The 23440-nt window shown below is 36.1% G+C and overlaps 1 protein-coding gene across 7 annotated transcripts in view; it reads right to left on the bottom strand.

Moving 5' to 3' along the window:
• Positions 1-23440, bottom strand: part of LOC150108699 (RNA-binding protein RO60) — a 180525-nt gene that overhangs the window by 132337 nt on the left and 24748 nt on the right. Inside the window, exon 1 of one of the 7 annotated variants that reach the window (XM_090390929.1) lies at positions 8111-8216. The exons of the other annotated variants lie outside the window; for them this stretch is intronic. The gene's annotated coding sequence lies outside the window, so the exon portion shown is untranslated. Of the gene's footprint in view, positions 1-8110; positions 8217-23440 lie in introns of those variants that run through there. 7 annotated transcript variants of the gene reach the window in all.

The following is a 23440-nucleotide window of genomic DNA, read 5'->3' as shown; positions in this document are numbered from 1 at the left end:
ACAAAAATGCATTGAATGCAAAGAACAGATACTGTTCTTTGCATTGAATTCAAAAAATGCAAAGAACAGTATCTGTTTTAAAATGAAAACGATTAAGGTTATCATCACCTATATATATGTGCCCTGATTTAACTTAACTTTAATTAAATCTCTTCTTTGTCTCCATCTGATAAATTAATCAAACTGCAACTAGTCAACCAACTTTCATAATTATCACATACAAACCCTTTACACACTTATTCAATCTTTCTCTGAATACCTTAGATTTCCTTGATATACACTTTTTAGAAAGTGTATATCAAGGTAAAAAGTGTATATCAAGGTAAAAAGTGTATATCAAGAAGTAAAAAGAGAACCAAACCATTTTTGGTTTGCATTTTTTTTTTTTTTTTTTTTTTGTAAACGTTTTTGCATTTCTTCTCAGAAATGCAAAAATCTTTCTTGTGGTGAAAGGTTTAGTGATTTTCAAAATTAGAATCAATCATCAATCCATTCAATGAATATACTTATTAATTTCAGTGCTACTCACTCATAGGGTGGTGAATGAGTGGAATAAGCTGCCAGAGTCTGTTGTGGGTGCTATGGCTGTGAATGAGTTCAAGGCAAAGTATGATAGATACTGTGTGAATGTTGAATAGTTGATGAACATGATGTTCAGGGCCTCCCTCGATGAGTCTAGGGACTCCTTGAAGTTGCCCATAATAATAATAATAATAATACTTTCACATAATAGAATGTGTGGATGCTTAGAATGCATTTGAAAGCAGAGCATGTCTACAAGAAATGGACTGATTTGAACATAGAAATAAGTAGGCATCGAAACAGACTGTTGTTCTCTGAGCTCATGGGAATGTTAGGACAGTGAAACTACAGTTGCTAGGGCAGATAGTAGAAGGGATGTTTCTTTCTGTGAATGATAGGAGTATCACAGGAATAAAGGATATGAACTGGTGGCACTTGATAGCCTCAGCCTATCCAAAGATTGCAAGAATCAGTGAAAAGTGGATAGCAGAATACAATGTCCTAACAGGAATAGAAATAGAAGAATATGATATATTTTGGCAAGACAGGAAGAATAAATAGTGTGGTGGTAGAGCGTTACTTATAAATGATGAGATGTGTCTTCTCAGTGTACAGAATTGGGAAGGAAATGGCCCTAATGGTCTTGAGAATATATGGTGCAAGATGGACAGGATAGAATATTTAAAAGATGTTGCTATATGGCAGGGAACACAGGGTGACAAACAAAAATGTTTAGACAGATAAATTTGGTAAGTGCATTATGGGAGATTTAAACTATACAGTTAATACTATACATATATCTGTATGGTTAGTCCCAGCTATATAGTTAAGTGTATACAAATGGTTATGTTCAAACAATTTTGACTTATGACAAAAAAAGTCAAACGCCTTCCCCCACCCCGTATAGAGAGTAGGCAAGCCGTTTTAGCCCTATCTAACTTTTTGGAGAGGGAGTAGGCAGTTCAATCTCCACTGGTAGACAATCAGAGATAGCTGGCCCAAGGCTAGCACTAATTAAGCAGCCCACAGTGAAGATACACTCAACAAGTGCCGCCATCTTATTGTTCCTAAGCTTAAAACGATATTTTTAATGTCTGAAAATAGTGCCAGTTCTACTGTCGATTTTCTTGAGTTTACAGGATGAAAAATCCGAGTTTCCGGGAGAAAAAACCTGCTTGCCCATGCCAGAGATCGACTAACTCGGGAACCTATCGAAAAAAAAGGCATAATAAAAGTTCCTCTAGTCGGTGACTAGACTTGAACTCGAAGTCTATCTTCAGGAGTTTAGTGTCGAGGAGTGCAAACACCACTTCCACTGTGCTACACAGGCTCTTCAGTTGTTATATTTTTAATTAATTGAGCTCTTTGCTTTATTATAATGAAATAATAATACAAATTATAACATAAAATGTCTCCATACAGTACTGTACTATAATAAATAACAAAACACAAGTACACAGAAGTACTATTAGAGTAAAATAACTAGATGGAAACACATGAAGCAAGAGAAATTATTCAAAGTGCTACTTTCTTAATTAAACAATTCATCAAAAGTACGGAAGGCTAAACAAATTCTATAAATTAAGGAAATGCAATAAAGCATTCTAAGGGCAGTTCACCAGATACATAATTTGTTGAAGGTCTGAGCTCATCTTCAGACGATACAACAGCAGCAATGGGCTTCTTTAAAAATTTGTACATTATGTCAACTTAGTCTGCACAGGTTTCCTTTTCTTTTCTGCATAACTTTCTCTACAGCAAACAACTGCATTTTGCATATATTCCTGATATATACCCTCAACGGGTGTACAGGATCATAAGTTGATTCTGTTGTTGATATAATAGTACTACACGAAAAAATTACATCGTTACTAACTTCCTATCTACAATTTTCCTCCAAATCACTGTTACCTGTCATGACTCCAACATTATCAGATCTTATATTTCTATCTTCTAAGGCACTTTTTGCTGTATCAATCCACCAATATCTCGGTCTCCCTCTGGGTCTTTTTCCTGCCAACCTGGCAGAGAACAGTTGTTTTGCTAATCTCTCCTCTCCCATTCTGTTTAAGTGACCATACTACCTGAGTTTAGCTCTGCTCACGCATTCCTGGATGCTGACAATGTCAAGCTCTTTCCTAATACCCTCGTTTTTAATATGATATTGCCATCGATGCCATCTGTTCATTCTCTAATCTTTCTCAGGACTCTCAAATCCATAAGTTAAAATTGGCTTTAATACTGTAGAAAGTATTTTTACCTTGGGTATAAATATGTTAAAGATACCAAGCAATTTTAAACCTGGTTTTACTCCATTTCCCAAGTAAGCAAACAGACTAAAGTCAAGTTTGCGCCTGCAATTGATGCAAGTCTAACTGATCCCACAGGTAGTGCAAGATCAGGGCAACTCGTGGCAAAGGTGGAACAAGCTCTGATCACTAATCTTAATATTTACCCTTAATGCCAAAACACATCTCCAAGAAGGGGATGTATGATGTTTTGTATTAAAGGAAGGGGCCACAACCCAGACCGGTTTCGACCTTTATTGAGGTCTCGTCAGTGGGAGCTAGGCTAGAAATACCAAGATTTAGTAATACAGAGCTTGTATTTCACCAAAACAAGTTACCATAAGGTGTTTTAACCTTATTAAATAAAATCTCTGGAGGAGATATAAATGTAGAAAGTATTTTTACCTTGGGTATAAATATGTTAAAGATACCAAAAGATACCCTGATCTTGCACTACCTGTGGGATCAGTTAGACTTGCATCAATTGCAGGCGCAAACTTGACTTTAGTCTGTTTGCTTACTTGGGAAATGGAGTAAAACCAGGTTTAAAATTGCTTGGTATCTTTAACATATTTATACCCAAGGTAAAAATACTTTCTACATTTATATCTCCTCCAGAGATTTTATTTAATAAGGTTAAAACACCTTATGGTAACTTGTTTTGGTGAAATACAAGCTCTGTATTACTAAATCTTGGTATTTCTAGCCTAGCTCCCACTGACGAGACCTCAATAAAGGTCGAAACCGGTCTGGGTTGTGGCCCCTTCCTTTAATACAAAACATCATACATCCCCTTCTTGGAGATGTGTTTTGGCATTAAGGGTAAATATTAAGATTAGTGATCGGAGCTTGTTCCACCTTTGCCACGAGTTGCCCTGATCTTGCACTACCTGTGGGATCAGTTAGACTTGCATCAATTGCAGGCGCAAACTTGACTTTAGTCTGTTTGCTTACTTGGGAAATGGAGTAAAACCAGGTTTAAAATTGCTTGGTATCTTTAACATATGGCTTTAATACTGTCTTGCATACAGCTAATTTAGTGTTTTGGGCTAATTTCTCAATTATTCCATATTTTTTTATTCGGTTGACTTCCTACCATACCAACTTTGTTGATTCTGTTGTCTATTTCCATATTTAATTTACCATCTTCACTAAAAATCGTGCCCAAGTACCTGAAATGTTTTACTTGTTCCACAGGTTCTCTGTTCACAATGCAGTTGATAATTTCAATGTTTCTGCTTATTTTCATTGTCTTTGTCTTTTTAATGCTGACCTTTCTACCATATCTATTACAACAGTTATTCACTTTAGTCAGGGAATCTTGAAGACTTGTAGCAGATTTATTTAGAAGTATAACATCATCCACACAAAGCAAAGAGCTCAGATTAACATCTCCAATTTTGATATCAGGTTTAATACCACTTTCCTTCATAATGTGATCCATATAGATAATGAATAACAGGGGGGATAATGTACATCCTTGTCTCACACCAGATTTAACATTAAACCACCTTCCTGTACTTCCTTCAATTCTAACTGCTGACTTACAACTCAAATAAAGACTAAATATTGCTTGATATAATGCCCCATTGACACCATATAACTGTAGCATATGAATAGCTTCTCTCTTGGTACCTTATCATATGCCTTTTCCAGATCGACAAAACTTAAATACAGATCTTTGTTATATTCCCATGATTTCTCAGCTATCTGTTGCAAAGTGAAAATCTGATCCTGATGGTCTCTATTTGACCTGAATCCAGCTTTTTCTTCAGCAAGCTTCTCTTCCACAATCCTTCTCAACCATTTCTCAAGTATGCTTGCATACATCTTACCAGGAAGACTGAGTAGAGAAATACCTCTGTAATTCTCACATTCAGTTTTATTTCCCTTTTTATATATGAGAGCTCTATACCACTCATCTGGAATTAGTCACTCTGAACTATACAGTACAGCGCCACTCTAAGACTTTTATACCTCCATACTTGAGCATTTCTGGTCAAATATCATCTACTCCTGCTGTCTTTCCACGTTTCAGGCTTTTGATGGTTTTTCTACTTCAAGTATGAATTATCAACACATTAGCACAAGAATATTTTAATATTTGCCAAATATTTCAGTCTGAAATTAACAGACTATCATCAGTGGCTTGATAGGAACAGTTTTCAAAAGGTTGAGTACAAAGAATTGATCATTCAAAAGTAGAATGAGCTGCACGATGTTAAATTGCTGAGCACTAAAGAGAGGCAAATTTCATCATAGTGATGAATAATTTATAGGTATCAATTCACAATTTCATATAAACAATCTTAATTTATAAATTCAATTAAATATAACTTTAGACTAATGAAAGAATTAGAAGGTCTCAATTGAAAAAAAAAAAAGTTTCATGTGTTATCAGGATTAAACTTTCCAATATTTTTGAAAAGGATAGGCAATCATTTTGATTCAAGTTAGGGTGTTGAAGGCCTCAGCACTCTTTGAATAGGAGTTCGAATTTAGTGACATCTGTGTAGAAGGGAAGTTCATGACCAGAGAATGTTGTGGCTTATCTCCATCCCATGTTGCACCAATCCAGACTTATCGCATTTGTTGTGAACAATGTAAGATTGATGTTCTTGTATTCTTTTATCTATAGAGTGTCCAGTTTGTCCAAAGTATGACAGATTGCAGTCACATGGAATATACACCAGGCAGGGACATAGTTAAGTGTTTATCTTTAGAAGAGGGGAAATAGGTGGATATTTTATTAATAGGGATATAAGTGGCTGTTAAATAATATTACTTCAGAATTCTTGAAATAGGTTCTGAAATTCCGGAAATACAGTCAAACCCCAAAGTTACACAGTAGTTGGGACCAACAAAAAGCGCTCAAGTCAAATTCGCATAACTCGGGATATAATATTGCATGTAATTTATATATACAAACATACAATTGGGACCAAAGGTTTACAAAAACACCTATATTTTTTAAGAAATATAATCATAATTGTAGTTTTTCGTACATAAAAAAAAGTTATTTCGATGCCAATGGTTTCATAAAATCTAATAGATTCGTCTGATGGCATAATGTCTTTTTCTTGTCACTCAAAATTTCTTCATAGCAAGCTAATGATTTTTTTATTCCTTGCCTTGTGGCTACAATTCATTCCTTGTTGGATTCTATGTCCTCCAAAATCTGTAAACCTTTCTTTTATGTTTGTTCTTACTGTGGATTCCTGTAGATCGAACTTCTTTGCTAGCTCACAAATTTTCATTTTTTTACATAAAAAAAAGCATTACATATTGTATATAACTCACCAAAAAATAAAGTGCCAGCTTGTGATTAACACACTTATGATTTTTAATGCACTTTCCTGCAGAAAACGAAGACAATTTTCAACAATAAATACTTTACACAGTAAACAACTGACATACATGTGTGCTAAAGGGTATTTCCCCTAATATAAATTTGCTACTTATAACTAAATGCGTGATATTTGCAGATGTAAATTTAATGAAGATAAAATTTGATTTTTAAGTCACGCGTTGAAAAATATATGAAAAGTTAAAGGGTTACTACAGTTTTTAGACCATCTTATATCGAAACCACATTATATAAGTACCACATTCAACAAGGATTACTACAATTTATAGACCGCGTTGTATAAGTACCACGTTATAAGAGGTTTAGCTGTACAACGTCATCTGCTTAAAGTAGAGCTGAGACCAGCATCTCTAATCTTGATATCAGGTTTAATATCACTTTCCTTCATAATGCAATCCATATAGATGGTGAATAACAGTGGAGATAATGTACATCATTGTCGCACACCTGACTTAAGATCAAACCATCTTCCTGTCCTCCTTCAATTCTAACTGCTGATTTTCAAAGCAACTATGTATTGTTTGATATAATGTCCCATTTTCACCATATAACTGAAGCATTTTGAACAGCTTTCTTCATGGTCTCTTGTCTTATGCCTTTTCCATATCTGCAAAAATTAAATGCAAATCCTTGTCATATTCCCATAATTTCTCAACTATTCTCTCTCATGATGAGAGAGAATAGGTTCAGGCCAAAGCTTTGTTTGGCCTGAACCTAGCATGTTCTTCTCCACTATAATTGTTCTTAGATGTTTCTCAAGAATACTTGCATAAATCTTACCAGGAACACTCAATAGAGAAAATTCTCTCATTCAGCTTTAGTCCTTTTTTTTTTAATAGATGGCTACTATGATTGCTTTACTGCAATCATAGTAAATGGTTGGAAATTAATCAATAGAGATTGCAGCCATTGGCTAAAAAAGTGTTAATAATGTTGTCAAGTTCAGCAATCAGGGCACTTTTATTAGAACTAATTAAGTTTGCCCTGTTATACAGAGTTTATAATTCCATAGTTGGGAGGAAAGAGTGGAGGGATGATGTGACTGTTGGTGAACATATCTATCAGTATGTGTGGGTTTTCTGTAAATAGGGAATGCCAGAGATCCATCAGGCTGGATTGTAATCAAGTGTCTAGGAAGGAGTTGTTGTTTCTCTTTTCTAAGGTGAACTGGATCCCGCGATGTTGACTGTTCAGAAGAGTATCTAAGCCTGTGGCCAAATGGCAAAAACATCATCTATGTAGCATAGCCAAACAGTGAGTTTATGTGGGACAGAATTTATGGCTTTCTCTTTGAAGGATGAACTGTCTGAAATACTTAATTCAGAACTGTGGTCAATTCTACATACCATCTCAGAAAATGCTGCTACTAAAGAATTTAAAAAAAGTTAACGGCCATCATTTAAAAAAATCTGAGGCTATTCAACATCACAAGATTTCCTGATCACAACTATGGCAAGAACACAGTGTGGTAAAACTTTCATGACAGGTACTCTCAGAAGACGCTGTCAACACAGTTAGTCGAGGGCATAAAACAGTATATAAACTATTAAAAAAAGTTACATCTCAAAGAGATTACCAAAAAACGTAAACCCTTTCATGTCAAACATTATCCAATAGTGACAGCATAGACAGTCCCACCTACAAACTGGCCAAACATTTATGCTAATTACTCCCCCCCCCCATACACACCTCTCCCTCTTTTAGAAAAAAAAAAATTCACTGTATTTAAAAACTTTAATAAAAAAATTTAAGCTAGACAGATTCTAACCACTTCATGCACCAATGTACCTTTGATAAAGATACTTCCTTATTAAGCCATATTTCCCCTCTGATATAACTGAATTATTAAAATTCAGTTATATCAGTGAGTGAATTATATATATATATATATATATATATATAAATGGAAAATATATAAACAATATATACATACTCCAGCTAACAGTCTGGCTATGATATGTTGATGATTTGTTTGCTATTTGGCATCATGGACCAACATAATGAATACATTTTTAGCACATCTCAACAGCCAGGATCCAAAAATAAACTTCACCATAGGAAAAAAAAAAAAAAAAAATTAACAATTCAATTGTCTCTCCATTCTAGATACTAGTGACAAGATTTCTAATTACTCATTATCCTTTTCCATTTACAGAAACTCATACACAAAAGAAGGTATACTTGAATAAGCAATTATACCACCATCCATCCCAACAGTATAGAATCCTCAAAACACTTTTTTGCCCAGCCAAGGATACTCATTCCATGACACAGTCCTTAAAACTGAGCTCAGGGACCTTTGTAACACTTATTCAGCCACGGTTACAGCCCATGTAAAATAGATACAATACTACATGCATTTCCCATCCCTCCTACAACAAACACAGAATCACAGCACATCCCAATACATACAATAAAGGTACATCAGAAAATATAGCTAAAGTTCTCTGCAAATGTGATCTTCGTGCTATGTTCAAACCACTCCAACTTGCTATCTTCATCCGTTGTCCCAAAGATAAATTTCATCCTCTTGCACATCCCAGAGTGTACAAAGTTCCTTGTGCTTGAAGTTTAGCCTATTTTGGAAAGACTGGTAGATCAGTTAACATCCATGTTGAAGACAATAATTACATCTATGATCATATGTATGGCAAATCAGGACTGGGACCATACTTTGGATAATTCTTCACATTGGATTAAACAGAAGAAGACATCTGTTTTACATAAGTAGTTTTTTTAGAATCAGTCCGCTATGAAGTACACCCCCAAACCTCAACAAGTATGGTCGCATTAATTTGTCAAACTTTGTTCAACCATTACCAGAATTAATGCAACCATTACTTCTGGTAAAAGTAATGCAACCATACTTGGCAAATGGCAAACCAGATAGCCTGACTTCTCCAAATTAACTTCATGGTTAACCAATCCATAGATGATACCCGGTTAGAACATTTTTATGACACAGCCCTTAATACTCAACTCAGGGTCTTTTATAACACTTTTTTTAGCCAATAGCTACAGTTACAATGTGTCAATTACAAAGTGAATTCTATGTTTCAGTGTAGTGCCTATATGCTTATTACAATTATAATTTATGCTCTTGAGATGCTGGGTAGAAAACCAGAGAAATAGCAGTAGGTCAATAAATTATTTTTTTTTAATCTCTTGGTGCTGCTTATACTATGAAGCACTAACAGGAATAATCAATAACACTTCAGCCTTTTGATGTGTATATTTGAGAAATGGGCATACACCTCTTGCATCCTATAAACCAGCACTTCCCAAACTGTGGGCCACGGCCCCCTTGGGGGCTGTAAGTTTTGTTAGGGAAGGCGTGAAATAATGAAAACAGATGTAAAATGTTTTAAGATGCAGTAGATTTTTTTAACCTTAAAAGAAACGTATTTAATTTTTATTATTTCTTTTTCGTTCTTTTTTATATTTTAATGGAAAAAATCGCAACAATCACATTGGTGTTGGTTAACAAATTTTGCTTCTTGCATATTTCGGCGATTAATGAATATTAGTAAATATATACTTATTCATATAACTTTCATTTCAAAGGTATTGATTGATAAGCAACACAGAAAAGATTACGAACCAAAATCTTGAATATAAATTGTATTCAACATAAATATTATAATAATATGTCTGTACGATTTTTTCTTTCGATTGGGGGGGGGGGGCGTGAAATATTTTAATTTTTCCAAAGGGGCCATGGCATCCATAATTTTGGAGAGCACTGCTATAAACCAGTGTTTTTCAAACTGTGGGTTGCAATCCATTAATGGGCATTGAAATTGCAACCAATATTCTTATAAAATAAAATAGAATAAAATAGAAAATATCAGAATGTATTTCATAGATTTCACAGCTTTAACATGTTAAGTAGAGTTGCTTCTCGCACTGCCCTTTAAAAAAGGGGACTCTCCTGACATTATGTTATGTTCCTTCCACGTTGAGAAGGCACATTTTTACAAAGATTTAAATACTATTATTGTTATTAGTATCTGAGACCTCCAGGGAGTCAAGGACTCATTGACAGAGAGTATTAATCACCCAAACCAGCTGACATACCTTCTCTTAAATTCATTCACACTAGATACGCTCACTACCCCTAAAGGCAGGCTATTCCACTCACTCGCACTGCTGTGTGAGAGAAAAACCTAGCTTTACCCCTTTCTTCAGTGCGAACAAACTTAAATTCCATGGATGCTCCCATGTTCTCTCCCCCCACCTTCCATATAACAAAAAATTACATCAGACAATCCTATAACATCCATTCAGAAATGTATAGACCTCTATCATATCACCCCTCTTTCCAGTTAACCAGAGTCTGTAAACCACATTCTTCCAATCTGTCCTCATAATGTAAATTCCATAATCCGGATATAATCTTTGTAACTCTTCTTTGCACCCTTTCCACAGCTTCTTTATCACCTTGGAACCCAGGAGACCAAATAGGAGACCCATGGTGCTCCTTGGAGAGGAGCACCATGGGTTTACTAAAGAAAGGTCTTACCAACTTCTCTAAAATCTTCACTACCACATCAGAGATAATGATAGGTCAGTAGTTAGACATCAGCTTTTGCACCACCTTTGTACAATGGAACTATCATACGTTCCTATAGTATCATTCCTGAGCTGAGACCTAAGTTATACAAACATGTGAAAGGCCTAGCCAATTTGGTTGAATATTATTATTATTCGTGACACCTCCAAGGAGTCCGAAGACTCATCGCGGGAGGACACCTAGTGTACAACTCTCTGTCTCCACCACTACCGAACCTCTACTATATTCCATCTGTTCCTATTGACAAATTCTTATCCAGGTTATGCAACAGTTCTTCAACCTCATTTTCATGCATCTCTAACTCTTCATCCAACGTAGCAGTAGCACTATGTTATATGCACAGGGTTGATATATCTTAAAGTGAGCACTCATTAACTGAATAGTCTCATTAGCTTCTGACAGAGTACCATCTGCTTTCAGTAAAGTTATTCTTCCATATTCATTCTTTCTTTCTTTTGCTTATGGCATAATGATAAAATTCTTTTGGATTGACTTTAGCCTGCATAGTCAATTATTTTTCATACTCTGATTTAGCTTTCTGCACAATACTCATTATTTTTCTGCCTGTGCTTTATATATTTCATAACTCCTCTCACTCTCATTCACATGCCATTCTTTCCACATCATCTTCTTGTGGATCTCTTGCTTAATAAGGTTGCATATTCATTTCACTCCCAACCTATTTATTCTTCAAACACTAGGGAATACATTCAGATATCACCTCATTTAAGCACTTTTTCAAAGATTCCTATGCATTGTTGACATTTTTCCAATCAGTAACTGATACCATGGGACCAACGATAATATTCTCCTAATTTGATTACAATTTCCGGCTTTGTAGTTCAGCATGTTAATATAATTAGATACTTCCCAAGATAGCACAGAATGATCACTGTCACCAACTGGTAGTAAAATAGTCATATTCTTAACAGACCCCTTCTGATGCTATGAACAATTAACACACGTTTACCTCAAGTTCCTTCTTTTACATGCTGCTTGAGAAAGTTGTCTCGCAACAATTCAATAAATTCCTCTTCATTCTCATCATGAGATTTCTCTTCTACCCAATCAATGTCTGGATAATTAAAGTAGCCTACAACAATCACTTGTTTAGTATCCATAAGGCTAAACTGGAGATACATTTCTTCGTCTCCTGCAACTGTCTATAGCAACACCCCACCATATATTTAATTCTGTTAGCATCCACTTCACACCGGATAGCCTCAAACTCACTGCTACAGGACATTGTTACCATCATTGTTTTTTTTGCATTTCTACATTGTTACCATCATTGTTTTCTTGCATTTCTATCTTAAATGGACTTAAGTTGTCTGATATCATTAGTAGTACTCCAATCCTCTCCTGTCTTTTTTTTCATTCCTAAAAAATAGTATACCCATTACACTCGATTCCAGTTATCATACCTGATCCTGATAGCCAGGTTTCATTAATGCCAACAATATTAGGCCACATTATATTCAATAAAGCAATGAATCAACCCCTTTGTTTTTGATGCTCCTGGTATTTGTGTATGGACATAACAAATTATCACCTAGCCTATTCTTATAATTAGATAGGCAACCTATTTGGCCTTGTTGTAGAACTTTCTCTTTCCCCTCCCCAGACATACTCAAAAGGTCCAAATTGTATATTTCCACCCCTTTACCAGATGCAACACCATGTTCGAAGCAATTCATATCTTTATCACATTTCCATAACTGAATTTTCACACATTTCTCCCATTCCTCCCTTGATGATCTAGTTTCCTGGACTCTCTGCATTAGGTCTTATCCCAATAAGTAATATTTTCAGGCTCCTGATGCCAAATGAATTCAAGTGCAGGCTGTAATTCTTATACAAGTCTCTTCTGCCATCAAACATATCCCACACATCTAAAAACTCACATCCATTTCTTTTACACATCCCGCATATGGAATCATTTGCTATTATCACCCTCATTCTTAACTCAGTCCTGTCGTACCTGAGTAAAAAAAACCTAGAGTTTTAACTGTCACACATTTTTTTCTTGCTTTTTCCAACAGACCTTTCATTTTCAGAAAAGTAAAACAGATGGTAGTTCTTGTAGGAACTAACTATATTTGTCCTTAAATAATTAGTTCCTAAAAGAACTACAATCTTGTTTACTTTTCTGTTTTTTGATTACCTTTGTCATATCAAATACACATGGCATGCTAGGTTGAATGTTTTTGATTAAACTTAATTGTAAAATTAGTATGGTCTTGTTTATCTGTATAGTGTCTGTGGGAGAGGAGTTGTTTATCATTATGAAGGGTCATTTTCTTTTCTAGAAGTCTCCAATTTACACTAACTATTGCTATAGTATGCCCACACTTTGTAGACCTTCACTTGGCTTGGTGCCAAGAATAATCGATTCATGCTGAAAGGGAGGAAAAAATGAAGGACGCACAAATTGGTCGCCAACATGCAAAATCACGTGCTTTATAGCTAAAATTTTCCAACTGTTATACAAGCAAAATAGTTATCACTTTAAAAACTACAATGATCATAAAAGAGAAGTTAATTTTCCGATGTGTAATAATAAACAACTCATCCCAGAAGACGGATTGATTACCCTATTATCGGAATGGATTCTCCTTTTTGTGACATGTGCAGAAGTGTCGAAGGGCCCAAATCTGTGTGCGTACTATACATACATTACATAAAACTATTTGTGTTTGTACTGTATTTAGTAGTATACAATAAAGCAACTTTTTCTTGTATTTCCAGCATGGTGTCTGTTGGAGAGGGGATATTTATCCCTATAGAGGGACATAGAGATACATTTTTTTCTTCTGAAAGAATAGGCATAGAGAACAAAACTCTGTTTATTCCCATCAATAAAAATGAATTCTTCTATGTTTTATCATCATCATCAAATTCCAGACATGCACCCTCAAGGGATGTACAGGATATTATGACAGTACTACATGAAGAACATACATCATTACTTCCTATGAACAATTTTCCTCTAAATCAATCTGTAATCTGTCAAGATCCCAGTATTACCAGATCTTATATTTCTGTCTTCTAAGACAATTTTTACTTTTATCAATATCTTGGTCTTCTTCTGGATCATTTTCCTGCCAACCTGGGAGAACACTTCTTTTGCAACTCTTTCCTCTCCCATTCTGCTTAAGTGACAATACTGCCGGAGATTAGCTCTGCTAACACATTCCTGGATGCTAACAATGTCAAGTTCTTCTCTAATACCTCGTTTTTAACCACCCAACTGGCCAAGACATATATATATATATATATATGTCCAGGTTGCCATTGATGGAAAGTGCATAGTAAAATTGTAATACCATTGATATTAATTACATTGAAATATATGATGGATGCGAAGTGTAGAGGAGTGATGTATTTTATCCATATTGATGGCGACGTGGTTAATATAATATTGCCATTGATACCATCTGTTCATGCCCATAATCTTTCTCAGGACTCTCGTATCTGTGGTCTCTAGTCTTTGGTCAAGTGTTTTATTTCTAACCCAGCTCTCAGCTCCATAAGTTAAAATTGATTTGAACACTGCCATGTATACAGCTAATTTAGTATTTTGACTAATTTCTCTCTTACTCCATATACAATACATTTATTCAGTTGACATCCTACCATACCAGCTTTTGTTGATTCTGTTGTCTATTTCCATATTTAATTTACTGTCTTCACTAAAAATTGTGCCTAAGTAGCTGAAATATTTTATTTGTTCTATAAGTTCGTTCATTCACAATGCCATTGATATTTTCATTATCTTTGTCTTGTTATTGCTGATTTTCATACCAAATTTAAAACAATTACTGAATTTAGTAAGGAATCTTGCACACTTATACTGGATTTATTTAAAAGTATAACACCATCTGCATAAAGTAAAGAGCTGAGATTAACATCTCCAATTTTAATACCACTTTCCTTCATAATGTGATCCATATATATATATATATATATATATATATATAATGAATAACAAAGGGGATAATGTACATCCTTGTCTGATACCAGATTTACCATTAAACTACCTTCCTGTACTTCCTTCAATTCTAACTGCTGACTTACAACTCAAATAAAGACTAAGTATTGATATAATGCCCAAAATTATAGTGTTCTGAATAGCTTTTTCCTTGACATTGCCTTTTCCAGATCTACAAACTTAAATACAGATCTTTGTTATTATTATTATTATCATCCAGGCTTCCATGGAGTCAAAAGACTCATCGTGGGAGGTCGTTTTCAGGAAACACAAAATTTTTCATATCACTCCTTGAACCCAGTGACCATTCCCGCTCCAACCACTCTCTCAAGCAATGCATTCCAAGGTTCAACCACCCTCCACGCAAAGAAACCACTCCTCATCCTCTTGTGCACAGCCTCCTTTCGTAACTTCCAGGGATGGTCCCCTTGTCATCGCTCCTTCTTGCCATTCCACCAAGTGAAAGAACTCTTCAATGTCTATCCTGTAACTGCCTCTCAACAGTTTAAAAGCCTTGATCATATCACCTCTCCTTCTATCCACCAAAGTCTGCAGTCCATGCTTTGTGAGTTATGAGCTTCTACTGCAGTCCCTCAGTTGATACTCATAACTCATATTTTAGCTTTGCTCTTTTTTCCAAATTTTCCAAAAATATTTTTGTATGTCTGACAATCATTTCCTACTCTGCTATTTAGATCCCTAATGAAGACCAACTTTTCCTTTTTCATTGTGTCAGCTGCTTTCTCTAACACTTCGCAAATTTCCTCCACTCTTATAGTATAAGTGGGGGTTTTCAGTTAAAGACACAACTATTTTGCCTCTTGCTAATGATAGTGATCATGCGGTACTCACTTGGGAAATGGCAAAATTATGAATGTTCCATTCAGAAAAGGTTACATGCTGAACTACAAAGCAGAAAATTATAAGTCATATGCTGGATTCTGTGCATGGTATCAGTTCTTGGATGGGAAAGTGATTGACAGGGCATGGAAAGCGTTTAAAAAAATACTTAAATGATGCAATATTAGAATGTGTCTCTAAAGTTTGAAGAATAAATAGGGTAGGAGTAAAATGGATTTATAATCTTATTAAGCAAGAGAATCGTAAAAAAAAGATGATGTGGAAGGAACACCATATGCATAAGGATGATGTTTATGAAAATTATAAGGAGCAGCTAGAATAGTCAACTGTTGTACGGAAAGCTAAGTCTGAATATGAAAATACTAGCTCCGCAAGCTTAAGACAACCCATAACAATTCTACTGAAATTATGCACGTAAAAGAAAGAATGAATATGAAAGAATAATACTACTGAATGCAGGTGGTGTGCAGGTGACAAATGCAGAAGACACTGATCAACTAATGATCACCCATTTTGCTAAAAGATATCTATCTTCTTCTTCATTGATCTCCTCATGCCTGAGGTCTCATGACCTCGGTAACAATGTTTCTCCATCTACTTCTATCTCTTCACATGGCAGTTGCTCCTTCCAAGGAAAGACTTGAGATCCTTTGGATTTGATCTATCCATCTTGCTCTTGGTCTTCCTTGCCTACGTTTTCCCTTCTACTTTTCCCTGCACAATTTCCTTCTCAATGTTATCACCATCTCATCATGACATATGTCCAAAACATTGAAGTATCTTCTTGTTGACTATGTCACTCAGTCTCTTTTGATGTTTAATTGTTTGTGAATACTGACATTGGTTCTTTTATCCATTCATGAGATTTTCAGCATCCTTCTCCAGCCCACATTTCAAAGTGTCAAGTGTTCTCTCTCTCTTACCAAGTGTCCATGATTCTGCACCATAGAGAACGAGTGAGAAAATATGGGTATTCACTAGTTTATATTTGGTAGCATTAGAAATATTTCTATCTTTCCAAATCTTTCTGAGTTGTGTCATGCCATTCCTTCCCATAACGATTCTATCTACCTGTTGTATGCAAAATTGTCCTCACTGCTACTTCTTCACTGGTGAAAAAAATTCAGGTGTATGAAGAGGTACTAGAGCTGTTGCACAAACTAAATAAGATTTCAGCAATAGGGACTGATGGGATATAAACACAGATGCTAAAAGTGTTCAGCTGAACTGGCCACTCCTTTGACTATACTGTATGATTTCAGTCTCAGAACAGGAAAGATTCCACAGGAGTGGAAAGATTGTAAAGTAATTTCATTTCACAAGGATGGTGCAATGACTGACGTATCCAACTATCGACTTATCAGTATCTCTGGAGTGGTGCTGAAGATTTTTGGAATAGTTGGTTATGGCTTGCATTCAAAAATGGCTTTACAGAGAATCTTTATTTTGCAATGAACAGCATGGGTTTACTAAGGGTGATTATATTATTATGTTAACAGTAAGACAAGGGAATGAATACACCATGTAACTTTTGGATTGTGATAAAAAATAACTATTATTATTAACACCTTTATGGAATCAAAAAACTCATTGCAGAGATACACACTGTTACACACAAAGTCCATTAAACCATGATTTGAATTCATTCAGTAAAGATTAAATATTAATCGTTACAGAATGAATTCAAAGTACGGTTCAATGGACTTTGTGTGTAACAGCATGTGTAACATTGTTGAAAGTGAGAATCTAGAAAATAGTGATATTTGCGAGGTAGTACCAGATAGCTGTGAGAGTGGCGTTGAAAGTGAAAATGAAGGTAAACATACAGAACAAATGAATGAATTATCGAAGAATAAAAACGATGAGACTGATGCAATGAGTGAGATAGCTCAGTTACGCGGAGCGACACACAGGGCAAATCGGCAGCTGGAGCGTTGGCAAAAATGTTTATCGAGCGTAGCGACTAATAAATGGCAAAAGTATGATAGAAAAAATAAGAGTATGATAGTGAGTGTAAACAAAATGAAAGAGCGAGTGTTGTATGGAAATTCCTTAATAAGAGGTGTGTTAGTTGAGAGTTTAACAAAATCGTACCAACCTGGTGCGAACGTTCAGGATGTAAGCAAGTCAATTAGAATGCAAAAGCAGTGGGTGAAAGAATTGATAGTGGTAGCAGGTACAAATGATTTGAAAGGAGACAAAATGGGTGAGGATGTGAAGGAATTGCTTGAGGTAGCAAAAGAGAAGAGTAAGAGAGTTAGGATGGTCAGTCTGTTGCCACAGTATGACAGTGAAGAGTATAAAAGGAGGGCCATAATTGCAAATGACTTTATGCATGAATTATGCAGGACAAGTGGTGTGGAATTTGTGGATGTGTGGAGTGAGTTCGATGGCGAAAGGATTTATATAAGGTGGATGGTTTACATTTGAATGGATTTGGTGTACGGAGACTTGAAAAGGTGTTGTTGAATGTAGTGGATGTGCAGAATCAGGGAAACTAGAGTTATTAAAGGGGGGAGGGAGTAGATATGCAGACTTTAGGGAGACAGTTGAGTGTATGAATGTGTGTAATATGCCCAAGCAAGTACAAAAGACTACGAATCAGAATGAGATAGTTAGCATAAGGCATCAAAATAGGGATGGGACAAATGGGCTTCTGCAATTCATGTATACTAATGCCAGAAGTATTAGGAACAAGAAGGAAGAATTTTTGGCCTTGGTTGGCACTTCCAGTCCACAGGTTATTGGCATTAGTGAAACATGGCTGACAGAAGATGATATAGCTAGTCGGAATGAATGTGAGGGGTGTGGTGTGTTCAAGAGTGACAGGGAGAATAAAATGGGGGGAGGAGTATTATTGATGATAGCTGATGAGCTACAGCCAAGAAGAATAGAAGTGGAACTGCAGGATAGAGAAAAGAGCACATTTGAGGCTATTTGGTGTGAGATTGAAACTAGCAGAACAAAATATACAGTTGGGTGCTGCTATAGACCAAGTGATGGAATAAATGGTGGCATGCATAAGCAATAGCAGAAATAAGTGGAAGGAGGGTAATTATTATGGGTGATTTCAAATATGGTAACATTGATTGGAAGGAGGAGAGGACACATGGGAGGAAGGAATTGGATTTTATGCGATTATTAAGGGATAACTATCTGCGACAGCTAGTAATGGAAAATACTAGGAGTCAGAGCGTGCTTGACCTAGTAATTGCATCTGAGAATTTGGCTGTAACAAATATGACCACGTTGCCACCAACTGGTGAGAGTGATCATAGGGTCTTGACTTGGGAGGTGGCTAAAGGTGTGGAATTTACAATTAAGACAGGGTACATGTGGAATTATCGGGCTGGTAAGTATGACAAGCTTAGGAGTTTGATTGATTCAGTGCCATGGCATGTAAAACTGCAAGGCTAGGTGTTGATAGTGAATGGGAGGAAGTTAGAAGGTGTTTGCATGAGGCAATGGCTGACTGTATACCTAGAGTCCGAATAATAAATCAAGTAGGGGTTAAATGGATGAATAACACCATTAAGTTTGAGCTGCAAAAAAAGAAACAACTATGGAGCGAATTTAAGGAGAATGGTGACAGGCAGGCACATGAACGGTATAAAGCGCAGGCCAGAAGGGTAACGAGTGTGCTAAGAAAAGCAAAAACGGATTATGAAAGAACATTAGCCATGCAGGCTAAAGAAAATCTCAAACAGTTTTTTCGATATGTCGCAAGTAAAAGAAAAAATGTATATGACAGAATGATTTTAAAGAATGCAGATGGTAGGGAGGTAACCGAATCAGTTGATATAGTTGAATTACTGAGCGAGCACTTTGCAAGAATATATCATCCAAGTGGTGACATTACAGGAATGAATGAACCAATAGATTATACGGGATTGTGGTGAATGAAGTGGAGGGGATTGGTCTATTACAAAACCTCAATGTCAATACATCTGTGGGATCGGATGGTATACCAACTCGTGTCGTACGTGAAGCAGCTAAAAAATTGTCAGTGCCCTTGACCATTTGGTTTAATTTGAGTCTCGAGTCAGGGTTAGTCCCAAGGGAGTGGAAAGAGGGGAAAATAGTTCCACTGCATAAAGGAGGTTCCAAGACTGCTGTTGTAAATTACCGACCGATTAGCATATCAGGAATTGTTGTCAAGGTCTTGGAAAAATTAGTCAAGAGAAAAATACAGGACTGGATAGATGAAAATGGGATAATGTATGGGGGATAACATAGTTTTGTGAAGGGTAGATCATGCCTCAGTAACTTGCTCACGTTTTATAACAGTGACGACTGAACTGGATAAGGGTAATAAGGCCTTTGACAGGATATCACATGGAATTCTAATCAGTAAACTGCAGCATATGGGGATGGATAGGAGGGTGGTTGATGGAGAGATATCAGAGAGTGGTTTATTCAGTAGTAGAGTCCAAAAGATGGTTTGTGAATAGTTGTGTGCTGCAGGGTTCTGTTCTTGAACCACTACTTTTCAATTTGTTCATTAACGATATAGGAAAGGATCTGAGAGGAAATGTTCACTTGTTTGCTGATGATGCAAAGTTGTGTAGAGCAACTTTGCATCATCAGCAAACAAGTGATCTTTTGATCATGTAGTGCACAGGATCAAGATTTTGCAAGATGATTTGGAGGACTGGGTTAAGGAGAATGGATGTCAATTTAATGTGGCAAAGTGTAAGGTTATGCATTTTGGGATGAAACGATTAGCAGCAGTATATCACATTGGTGGAACCATACTCTGGGAGATTGACGAGGGCAGGGATTTGGAAGTGTTGGTGGATAGGGAGTTGAAGTTTAGGGGGCACATCGCAGAAGTGGCTAAATCAGCTCATCAAATCACTTGGTTGCTGAAAAATACTTTAACAAGCAGAGACAAACAAGTTATTGTTCCTCTGTATCGAGCTTGATAAGACCCCCATCTAGACTACTGTGCCCAGATATGGGCGCCAGGGTTTCTTCTTGATGGGGAGGAGGTGGAGAGGATCCAGAGACGAGTGACCAAGATGATAGCAGGTCTATGGAATGAACCTTATGAGAACAGGTTGAAGATTTGTGGGTTGCAAAAATTGGTTGATAGGTCGAAAAGGGGTGATACGATTGAAACATTCAAATTACTGAAGGGTTTCTATAAGATTAATCCAGAAGATATTTTTGAGAATAGGACTGGTGGTGGGAGGACTAGGGGCCATACATGGAAGCTGGGCAAGAATGTGGTTAGCAAGAGTGTTAGAGCTAGGTTTTTTACTTGGAGAATGGTGAATGAGTGGAATAAGCTGCCAATGTCTGTTGTGGGAGTTATGACTGTGAATGAGTTCAAGGCGAGGTATGATAGATACTGTGTTAATGTCGAATAGTTGTTCTTGACATGATGTTAGGGCCTCCCTCGATGAGTCTGTCGACTCCTTGGAGTTGCCTGAAATAATAATAATAATATTACAATTTTTTTTAGAACAAAATGGGATACAGAAGAAAATTAATAAAAACATCAGGTGACAACAGAAACTTCCCACTTATTCATGCTCCTTAGCTATAAATCTAGTAGAATGTATGCCATTTAGCTGTTAGTGGTGCAATATGTTGATATTTTAAGTCAATTCAAGTTTTATTTTGGTGTCACCCTGATTAACACTAACTTCTAAATATCAATCCTATACACTGCTTCCAATTTTTCATATTCATTCAGCATCACACAACAGCACTGAAGCATTAGGTTTAATGGAACAAATACACAAAGATAAATAATTAAACACAAGTTATGGATCCTATATTTCATCTAAGTCACAAAGACATCATCAGGGATACAATCTCAAAGTTGTAAAAGCACACAAAAAAAAAATCATGCTAAAAAGCCTGAAGCCCTACAAGGGGCAACCACAATGGGTGGTTGCCCCTTGTAGGGGCAACAGCTACAGCTAGGCAGCAGACCTAAGAATAAAGTTTCTGAAATCTTGGGAAGATTAACAACCAATGTTTATTAAGGTTAGGTTGCTTTTTCACATCTGCTGCTGATTCTAAGAAAATTCTTTCAAGTTTATATTTGTTGCAGTAAAGCATAGGAGCAGGTATCATTTCTGGGAAAATTCTCATATTGCTCTTCTAAAATAAACTATTATTTTAATGGATAATATAGCCTATTTTCGTTTAGGAGTGCCCCTTTTTTCACAATGTCATTGGCTCTTTATCCAAAATCATAAGGCATTACTGAAGTGTTAGAAAACTAATAAATAAAGAATAATATAGGAGGAAAATTCGGGCACACATTTTTGGACGTTGTTTCCTGTCTCCTTATCCAGGCGATACGCATTCATCTGCTGTTAAGCTGTCAAAGGAAGGGGGATTTGGGGAAAGTAATGTGGAGGGAATTATTTGAAAAAACCTGGGTTTTTTATATGTATAATATTATTATTATTATTAAGGGTGGGTAGAGAGTGTTTAGGAGGGGAGGGGGGGAGAGAAAGATCTGAAGATAGAAATTATTTGGGGGGAAGAGGTGGGATTGATGAGAAAAAGTCAGGGGCGAGAGTTACGGAGTGTGCAAGCTGTTTCGACAGTGTGTCGTCTTTGAAACTCGTGGGGGGAAGTGGAGGCTATGTCATGTTGGCTGGGTGTTTCTGACTTTGGTATACTTGTGTTCTCTCTTATTGGTTGGAGTTGTGACCTAATTTTTATGTTATGGAGCTTCCAATTCTCGGAGATTATGTACGGTCGGTGGACATTTATTGAGTGTTGGTCACATTTTATGGCTATCATTTCCGATATTCTAAGCATTGTTTCGTTGTCTTGTATGTCTAATATTTGTCAATTTCCAGGGTATGTTTCTGTTCAAGGGTGTGGACTGCTATTTCAGTTTTTCCTGTACTTAGTATCCTGTTTTTTTTTTTTTTTTTTTTTGTTGTTGCGTTTTTTTTGTTTAAATTTTCTGGGATAGGGATGTTACAGTCATGGAAGTGTTCTTGTAGTCTTGCCCATAAAGACCTGATAGCAGAATCCATGTAGGTGACATCACAGTCTTTTTGGCAAGGAAATTTGTAAACAACATTGCGGTGTTCTAATATTTCTATGTGGGTGTGAGATTTTGTAGGTTTGAGAAGAGTTGCCAATTTTTGGTTTGTGGCGAACACCAGCTTATAGCCAGTGTGTTTGAAAATGCATTTGTAGGCTTTGTGGCTTTGTATGTGTTCTGGATATATGGCAGGTTGATAATTTTTTGTGTTGGGAAGTTTGTTTTGGTTATTGGGTTGTTTTGCCTTGTTTTTGCTGTAATTTATTAGTTGTGTTGGGTAATTCTGATTTTGAAAAATTTGTGTTAATTTCTTTATTTCTGTATTGAGATAATTATGGTTAGTTGAATTCAGCTATGAAGAACGCCGAAGCTGCCTCCTCGTCTAAACCCTGGGATACCTCTACTTGCTCAGGGGTGATTGAAAACTTGTAAGCATTTATGAATTGTGTTAGGATGATTGATTTTTTAATCAAATAAGGATGGTATGAGTTAAAACGGAGGTAGTTTCCAATATGTGTGGGTTTGTGGAATATTGTAAAATTCGATGCAGCCTGAATTTTTATGAGTGCATTACATCGGCTTTTAGAGAGGTTGCATCTAAAAAGATTGTAATATAAAGATAACATTTTATAAAAAGAAAATATTTTAGTATATGATAAATTTAACCTGGCAAAAACAAAGAAAGGGTAAAGTTTGTAAAAAACAAAAGAAAATGCTATGTCACTCCAACCTATATGTTATTGTTTAACAGAGTGCTTTTGAAACCATCGTTTACAAGCTCTGTGTATGCCCACCCTCAAGGTCACTCTGAAAAGGG

This window comes from Typopeltis vanoorti, chromosome 3 (assembly GCF_054136105.1).
Source record: "Typopeltis vanoorti isolate ZY-2024b chromosome 3, IOZ_Tvanoo_1.0, whole genome shotgun sequence".
Taxonomy (NCBI): Eukaryota; Metazoa; Arthropoda; class Arachnida; order Uropygi; family Thelyphonidae; genus Typopeltis; species Typopeltis vanoorti.
This window is presented reverse-complemented; position numbering and strand designations above follow the sequence as displayed.